Here is a 10008-nt window from a genome sequence, read left to right as displayed (position 1 = left end):
CTTAACCACTTGGGAGTCACATGTAGCACAGACAACTATGCACAGTCACCTACTGCATATCCAAGGGTAGCAATACACACACACACACACACAAATACACACACACCCCAAAAGAAAAAAAAGACATAGAAAAGAGTTTTCAAATACTTATTTCAAAATAATTTCCTAAAAACCCAGTGAGAAGATTTTGCCATTATGAGGCATATTTATGAAGGAGAAAAGCATATTATATATTAACATTTTATCTTGTTCAATGACTCTTAAATATTTAGACATATGACAAATTGGCCTCTATTTATACTCTTGTTGTGTTAGAGTGGTTTAATTCTTTAATGACAGATAACTGGGTTATACTTAATGTAGATATAATTTGTAGGGAACTGATTTCAGAGAGAAATGTCATGCTACGACTGCATGTTAGAGTTTCATAAGTATTAATAAGTGTTTCTGCTTACAAAAATGAATATATTCATCCAACAAATATTGAGTTCCAGCTACATCCAGGCACTCTTACAAGTACTGAAGGCATAACAATGAACAAAATAGACAAAAGGTCCTTGCTTTGGGGGAGCTTATGTTTTAGTGCGGAAGAAAGATAATAAACAATAAATAGACAGGTAACTATATTATGAAATCATTTAGTTATAAGTACTATGAAGGGAAATAAAGCAGGTTCATAGTGTAACCAAGATGAGAAGTTGTAAGTTGAGCAGAACCATGAAGAAAATGAGGGAGAAAAATTTGCAGGTATCTGAGCAAAGATCATTTCAGGAAGAGGCAGTGGTGAATACAAAGGTGAGATGAGAGTGGGGTAGGCACATTCAAAGAACAAGATGCTGGAGGGGAGTAGACAAAGGGGAGAGAGGTAGGAAATGAGATCAGAAAGAGGTCCTGGGTAAAAAGACTCCACGGTCTTGGTGGAGAATTGATAAAGACTTTCACTTTTATTCTGAGTGAGATGGGAAGCTACTGGTGTTTTGAGCAAAGGAGTGACATAATCTGAATCAGAGTTAATACCTCTAGCTAATATTTTATACATTAAAGGATGGGAAATCTATAGGCTGAAAATCTGAATGGTGGAGTTAGGCAGGATTTCAATCTGGGAAGCATTAGTACAGCAAGAATCTTATCTTAGACATTATTTAAGAATGAGTAAAATCTTTCTTAAAGGGCTAATATTTAGGATGTCAGTGAGCTATGCTTCCTCAGATTATTTCGTGTTACATTGACATCCTCATAAAGAATAATATTTTCTATGAAAAAAAAAAGATGCTGGGTATAAAAGTTTTGAAGTAAAGATTTTCTGATGTTCTAAAACACACTAATAACATATCAAGTAAAGTAAATTATCACATTTTCTTTAATCTGATATAAGAACAAACTGTATATACTCTAACTTTTAGATAATAGATAAGGGCTATCAGAGAAGCCAAAACATGAAATATTAATGAAAACAAATATGGATTTTGTAAGAGCATGATGATAAAGTTGGAAAAGATTTAAATGTAAAAGTAAAATGCCTGTTGAAGGCATTGGTTTACCTTCTGTGGCCCTTACCATGTCAATGTCACAATATAAAAAAGATTCAAGTCAGTAAAGAGTGACTCACTGGTAACTATAACTACACTCTTGCTTACTTTGATGGTAAAACTGAATCAATATGAAAGACTTCCAACAAAATCAGAATTCTCTTTTCCTGCTCAACCTTATCCTTATGCTTTCTTTTTGCATTTTGAGAGTAAATACTACTATTATTTGTTGCTGAAATGACCAGTCTCTTGAGCAGATTTCTGTTTCTCTAGTGTGATCTCTAGTGTTATCTGTATGTCCACTATATGGAAAAATTGTGATGATGTATAAGATAATAATAAACTGAATAAACAGAATTTCTAATTACTTACTCTTGTAGAGTAGATGTTGACTACTGTACAAGGCATAGCGGATTCTTCAGGTATAGATTTACTTAGCCGAGCAAACTGAGACTACCATTTGCCCTGAAAATCTAGAATGATTTCGGATACGTGCTCATTCACACAGCTTTAACAACATTCTATTCTGTTACTTATCATTTGTCCATGGGCCAGCAAATAAACTTTTATTAAGTCTCTCCTGTCTGGCACTGTGCTCAGTGCTTAGGAGGAAAAAAAAAGTAAATCTGATGCCCTTGCTCTTAAGGTTATTGCACAACCTAGAAAAACTATTTTTTCCTGATAAGATTTAATGTTTTCTCCTTACTATGTATAATTTAGAAACTGTTACAAGATTACATTCAATTAGCATTCATGAGGATCCATTTTTTCTCCGGACCTTGCTAAGTGCAGAGTTGTTATAAAGACCTGGTACCTGTTCTCACAGAGGTTACCATGACTAGAGAGATCCACATAGGGCAACAATACCGGAGTTTGAGGAGTGGGTGGTCAGACTGTGAATTCTGTAGGTGCTCAGAAAGGATGGGACCACTATGGACTTGGCTTGGTCAGGAGTCATGAGAATATGGTTCTAGAACTATGGCCTGGGATATGAGAAGTACGTGCAATGCAAGAGAAGCATTTCTGAGATTCTATCTATTGAATGTAAGAAACTATAGCTACACTTGATGTATTAAAATAGATGGGGTTATATAATCATGATAATGAGTAATAAGTGATGATATTATTCCTATCTTCTTCCAACCTTCCAGGCTGAAGCGAATTGACTGATATTTATCTTTTTTGGTACCAAATCAAATAGCCATTTTGGCATCAGAGAGTCATTGCAGAAGTTTTCACTCTTGCCATTTGTCACTTTCCTGTGACTTAAAATCATAGAGCACAAGTTATCCTACACTTTTCATTGAATAGCAACACTTCGTAAAAGCACCCTTTGCCCCAAGCTACTGCTATGATACAGAACGCAAAGCATGACTATTCTTCCAAGCAATGCACTTCTTGCAGAAACTGGAGAGAAGCCAAAAGAAAAATCAATCATTATTCTGAAGCAAAGGTTGACAATGTAATTATCTATGAATTCCCTGAGAGTACTGACAATGTCTTACTCTTGATCCCCTCAGTGCCCAGCACTGTGACCAGCAAATTGATTTTAAATTTTGGATTTCTGTCACACATACTTCTGAAGTATACTAAGGTGGCTGGCTGTTCTGTAAATAGATTCATTCTCTCCAGGGAAGTTGCTAAAGGAGACAGAACTCTTCCTGAACTTGCCTTTTGGAATACTCTGGAATGTTTTGAGGTACCTTTAGAATCATGAGGTACAGAACATTCACATAAGGCAAAGAAGGGATGTCACCACAAAGCATGCATCTTGTGCTCTGACAGATATAAAGCTTTCTTTTGCTTCAGGTAACATGCAGGGCTGTGGTTCCCAGCACTTATCTTTGTTATTGATAAGAGCAGATGACTGTGAAGGTTTTGCATATACCATTTCTTAAGCAAAATTTCAATCAGTAAAATTATTTTGTACAAGATCGACAATCTGTCGGAGTCTGGACATTTTAGTAAATAAAATTCCTTATGGGGATTTCTGATGTTTGTGGAAACTGAATACATAAAATGCACTCTGAACTTAAACTATGTGAAAAGCAATTTACCCTTCTGATGACTGAGAAAAATTTCTGATTTCTGCAGTCCTTCAGGATCCTGAGACACCTAATTCATTGTCATTTTATTTATACATGCATAAAGAAAGTACAAGAGGCTACACGGAATCTGTAATAATTCTGTGACATACCCACAGGAAAAAAAAAGCCTTTGAAATATTGCCATAAGCTATTTACAGACTGTTTTTTTCTCTGGAAATATTTACTTGCTTAACTTTTACCCTATTAGTTAAAATACATCCTTAGTTGATAGATTATTGAATAAGCCTGGATTTTCAAAAAACAGACCATATCTCTATGTCCTTCTATACTTCCTGTTCTACCCTGCAACCACATTAAGACCTGAGAATATGGTCATATAGAAAAAAAAGGCATGTGGAAAGATTATGCCTGAACAATGAGAAAAATGAACAGTGAGTGAAATTGAAAATTGAAAGTAACATCAACAAAAACAACTTTCTTACTTTAAGTGACCATAGAAAAACAATAAATGAAAGAACCGCTAATAAGTGTAGCACATTGTTTCCGAAGATAATACTTTCTTAGGGTTTTTCATTGTCGTTGGAGCATGAGGATACGCTCATTTCCAGCAGAATATTATAGATGGTGATCCTTTTTACCTGGGTTAAGGGACTGTCTCTTCTGAGAGGGTTTGCATTTGTTTCTGCCTGGAGCTCTAAGAGTGTATCATTGGTCCTAAAATATGTTTTGTATTAGACCCTCTGCTAGTTAAATTTTATTAACCAGATGACTACTGTAAATTTGAACACAGGCCAGTGATGGCTAATTCCCCAGGGAGTTGTTTTTCGTTGATCCCTTGGGATTTTTTTACTTTTTTTGTGAGCTCACCTGTGCATTTAAAGGATGTTCATTATATTCTATCCAGGGCATTTAGCTTTTCTATAATTTTTCTAGAAGTGGATATTGATACTTTTAATTCATAAGTTAATGCTTTGATATGCTTTATTATTTTACGCTTGGGCCCTATCTTCTTACTTATAATTTTAGATCCTCAGATATTCAAAAAAAACTTTCTGAATGCTACTCAGATCTCGGCTTTGGAAATGAACTGTTCCTTGTGATCCTCCTAAGCTTACAAATCCATTTATGCTTAACCTGCTGGAGAATGTACATTATCGAATATTAGTAAATACCGTAATAAATAATTAATATCTTCTGTGGACACATATTGCTTTATTCACTTTGGTTTGATGATATGTTTTCTTGAAGGCCCTAGACATCATGTGAATGCTGATGGTATTACTACATAAATTCAATGGGTAAACATTTCCAGCTTCCCCCCAAAAAGTTGCATCTCCAAATATAGGGAAAAGTAAGAAAGTCATGTGAGAGTATATACCATAGACAACCTCTAAACGATGGGGTTCAGAGAGTTTCTGGGTTGGAGAACACTTTGAGGTACTGAGAGAGTGGCGTATCTGAAGAGGGCATGCAAGCTCTGTTTCCCCTCTCCCCTCCTTATCTTGGCCAATGCCATTCTTCCCTTTGGCTTCCATTTGTTCCTGAGTTGTATCCTCTATAATAAAACAGTAAATGTAAGTTAAGTGTTTTCCTTGAGTTCTGTGAGTCATTGTAGTGGATTATTGAACCTGGAGTGGAGTTGCAAGAGGCCATGAATTTGTAGCCGGCTGGACGGATATATGAGTAGCCTGGGAACCACGTTTGTGGCTGGCCTTTGAAGTGTGGCCAGTGTTGTGAGAATAAACCCCTAACCTGTGGGGTCCAAATGAACTCCAGATAGTTACTGTCAGAAGTAAATTGATTTGTCGGACACCAACTGGTGTCGAAGAATCAGAGAATTGTTTTGTATAAGTAGTAACCCCCCCCCCAAATATCTCTTTAGTTCTGTGAAATGTTAACTGAATTCTCTAACTCTTAGCTGCAGTTCCTCTGCCTGGTTTCTCAGCCTCCTGTCTGATGCCTAAAATTAGCAAATGTAGCTTAAAAGGTAGCTTAAAGAATGTCAGTTCACCTCTCTCTCTTTTATTAAAGGGTCTTTTAAATTTATGAAAAAGTTGGCTTACAAAACATATTTCTCCAGAAAATGAAACTTCATTATAATGATGAATTTATTAATCTAAAAACATCATATTTAAAACCAATCAATAAGATCTAAGGCTTTGATAAATATAAAAAAGAAAGTAAAACAGAAATGATCTTAAAATAAAATGGAGCAACATCTAGTTATGCCATGTATAACAGCTTCAGAGAACTTCATGAGTAAACAATTGTAACTTTACGTGCAAATACCACAAACAATTCAAAATTAATTTTTTTTCCCTTTTCAAATTTGTCATTTCAATTTACCTCTCTTGAGATTCTCTTCTTTCTCTGATCTTGGCCTCCCACATGCTGGTTCTCTTCAAATCTTGCCTTTTTCAAACAGATTTTGTTGTTTGTTTTATATCTAGTTGTATAGTAGAAGTGTTAGTTTGCTTCAAGCTACTCTGTCAGAGCCAGAACTAGAAGTCTGAGGTTAAAAAACATAGTAATGTCATCTTTATATTTTTAAATAAAAATATGTGCTAAACTGGTTATTTTTATTCAGGTATTCTCAAATAGATCTGATTCTGCCTTTATGGAGCTTCAGGTAGGAGAACCAGATGTTAAATAAATTCTAAATGTATATATTAGATCAAAATCTAGGAGAAGGCTGTAGAATAAAAAGATTAAGAGCCTTAGGCCTGAGTCTTAGAGAATTACAAGTCTTTGAGGTAAGGAAGAGCTAAGTAAGGAAATTGAAGTGATCAGAGGATAGAAATAAAACTAGTAGACTTTCACATAAACTGAAAGAATAGGCTCATGATAATGGTAATATTGTTAACTATGTTGAATGCTGCTAAGAATTATAGAAAGATAAGGACTAAGTTCTGATGTTTGGATTTAGTAAATGGACCTTAGAAAGAAGAAAAGAGAGAGCAGTGTGGGCAGAAACCAGGAGTAAATGTACTGTGAACGTATGTTGGTTGCCCAACCAGCATTCTCACCTTCTAGACTTTGATTTCGTTCCAGTCTAATATGTTCTTTCATCACTCCCAACAGCTTAGCTGACTCCATCTTCAGCTCCAGATAAAATTATTCAAAACAATTTATGGTAATCCCGTGTTCTTTACTTATCTTTAATGGTTTAGGAATTCAGACTTAAGCCAATCAGTGTATAACATTCCTTTGGTGGTCTTATTTGTCTAATGAAACTCGAGAGAAGATTTGTTATCATTTGGTTGTTAGAGAGGCCCTCCATCTTCCCTTATACAGTCAAACGGTCTACCCCTGAGCTATACACCCATGATTCCATCTTCCCTTATGGAAGTGAATAAGGAAGCATGCTTTTCTGGTTGATGCCAAGAGCTATCTTATGACCAAGAAGGAAGTTTACAAAGGTCAAAGACAATACACAGAAGAAGGAAGAGCTTAAAGAATTTCAGAGATACTAAATTGTAGCCTATTTCATGCATAGAATAACCACCTCCCCCTACCCTTGGACTTTCTGATAGTGAAATCGTACCTTTCGTTATTGTTTAAACCCAAATCATCCTCATATAAATAACAGAGATGAAGACGTAAAGTCAATATATTTAGACATTTCTTTCGAGGTAATTAGCTATGAAGAGGCATACAGAGAGGGTATGGGTGGTAGAATGCTAAAAGGAAGAATAAATGTTAGATAAGACAGAGAAGATAATTGACTGAACAAAGTCCATGAGCAAGTGAGATGAGTGAGACCCAAAGCACATGAGAATAGAAAGAATGATTCCTTAAGTATAGTAGAAGAGTAAAAGAATAGATGAATGGGGAGGCAGAAGGTTCTGCAGATTAGGGAAATCAAGAGAGATTTTGCTATTAAATAGCTTCTATTTTCTCAATGAAGTTAGATAACATGTTGTCTGCTAAAAGATAGAGCTGGCATGGGATGGTGTTTTTTAGGAGCTTAAAGACATTATAAAATAGTAATTACAGGGAGTAGTCATAGTAGATTGAATTAATGTCTCAAATTCCTTACTCTTCCTGTATTCACACTCTTTGTCATGTAACTTTGCAGTTACTTTCACAGAAGAGGCAGATAATATAGCTCCCTTCTCTAACTTTGGGTATGACTGTAAGACTTGTTTTGGCGAATAGAATGAGGTGGCTGTGATTATATGCCAGTTTTGAGCTTAGATCCTCAAAGGCCTTGCACATTGATGCTTGATTTCTTGTTTTGTTGCTACTTTCTTAAGAACATGTCTAAGATGGCTCGTTGGTTGTAGGAGGAAGATGAGAGACATGTGGAGCAGAGTTGCTACAGCTGAGCTGCCCCAGCTGGGTCTGGCCTGTATGAGAGAACCCCCAACCGATTCACAGATTTCGTATTTCTTTTTAGGTAGTAATTGGTAATTGATATACTGGGAAAGTAAGATTATGAGGGAAACTTACTATTACAGCTATTTCAAGGCCCAGTTAAGGCCAGAGATTATAAATTAATAGTGCTATTAGTCTGTCCAGCTGGGGAATTTTCTCCTGCAGAGCTGAGCTTCTGGGTACAAGGATGTAGAAGGCAGATGAATGGGTTGGAAAGTGACAAGAGGAGGCTGGCTAACGGATAGTGAGAAATTAGAGATGTTAATGGGTCATATAATGCATTGACATTAAAAATAGTGTAATCATGGATATACTTAAGCGAGTAACTTAGGGAAAAAAAAAAGAAAGTTGTGATTAGAAAAAGGGAACATTTGAAAAAGTGGTAATGAATATTAACATAAGAATACTACCTTAGCAGTGGATAGCTAAGATAGAGGAGAATTTCTAAGGAATGAGGAAGTTAGGGATGGCTATTCTGTGGGATTGTCAAGGCACTCAGGGTGCTTGGCAGGAGCTGCAGTAGAGAAGGAGACTCTTAAGCTTGAAGAAGTGCATTGGAAATACTTTTGAATTTTTTTCAGTGCTCTGTATTATGTCTGTAGCTCCTACTGTTATTAAGGTATGCTTTCTGCATTGTTTTAAACAGTAGGAATTTGTGCTAACCAAAATCATTCATAGCCAGCCTTCAGGGGCCCAATGTTATAACCACAGGAAACTTCAGTAGGAGTGCATATTTGTATACTCGACAATAATTTATTGAGTTCTCAGTGGGGAAAAAAAAGCTTAGAAATTACTTCTCATAATAAAAGTTAACCTTATCCTAGCAATGGAGGGTCTTGTTGTACAAAATCTATAACCTTCACTTAGTAATTTAACACATGCTGGAACACTACCCAACTCAACATTCTACTGAATCATATACTAGTCCTTGGTTTTTAAAATTCTCAAGGGGTGAATTTTCGAAGACTTGGGTTTATATAAAAATATATTTTTTCTAGGTAAATAAATGACTCCTTGGATAATTAGATTCTACAAAGGAAATTTCTGAAGTAATTAAAAGTTAAGCATTTTAAGTAAAAATTTTATTTATTGAAACCATATCTGACAGAAACATTTATAAAAAGAAATATACATATTATTTATATAATATAGTTATACTTACATCTCTGCATCATAATTACGAACATCAACTAGGTAACTGCTATAATATAGTAACTCTGAGGACAATTGAATGGATTGTGTTTAGTTTTTGCTTTTATTGTTGAAATGTCTGATTTCACTTCTCAGTGTACACATCCACCTCTCCCTGTCATCCTTTTCTTTCTATTTTTTTTTCTTCTAATTTATTTTAGAACTGGGAAATCAGATAGCCAAACATATTTAGTTGCATGTAAAGTAGGTATAAATGGGCTCTGAATAAGTGCCTGAAATAACTTACTCTTATGCTATGTGTTAGGAATACTTCACCTGATAAAGGGCTTTTTGAATGTACTTGTAGGTTCTCAGCACTTGAGGTTACCATTACACAACTTCAATCAGCAATAGTTTACTATACTTTTTATAAAGCTTTGATTTAAACTTTTTTTCTTGTATAGACTTAAGATGAATAGAATTGCTATTACTATTAATCAATTGAAATCTTCATAGCTTAGTTAGATAAGCATAGTCTAATAAATTTTCAAGTTGAAGAAAGCCTTAGAGAACATTTTTCCAGGGTTAGATTTAATATCTTATTGTCAAAACATATTTTGAAAGAGTTATCTATAAAGGATATTGAATATCTTGCTCCAAAAATGGAGGATATTAAAAAGTATGATATGAATCTGTCACTCAGTCTGATTGTCTTGATTCTGGTTGACCAGAAATTGAAACTGGAGTTTCCTAATATTGAAGCTAAGTATAGTTTTTATACTCATTTATTTAAAATTTATTTCCATAATCTTGAATAAAACTTTTGAAACATTACTTCAATGAATAAGTAAAGAAAAATATTCTCTCAACTCACACATGAATATATTCAATATTATTTTATTTAAAGTATAGTTATGAACATA

This window comes from Pteropus alecto, unplaced genomic scaffold (assembly GCF_000325575.1).
Source record: "Pteropus alecto unplaced genomic scaffold, ASM32557v1 scaffold81, whole genome shotgun sequence".
In the NCBI taxonomy this organism is placed as follows: Eukaryota; Metazoa; Chordata; class Mammalia; order Chiroptera; family Pteropodidae; genus Pteropus; species Pteropus alecto.
The sequence above is the reverse complement of the archived record's forward strand: the minus strand, read 5'-3'. Positions refer to the sequence as shown.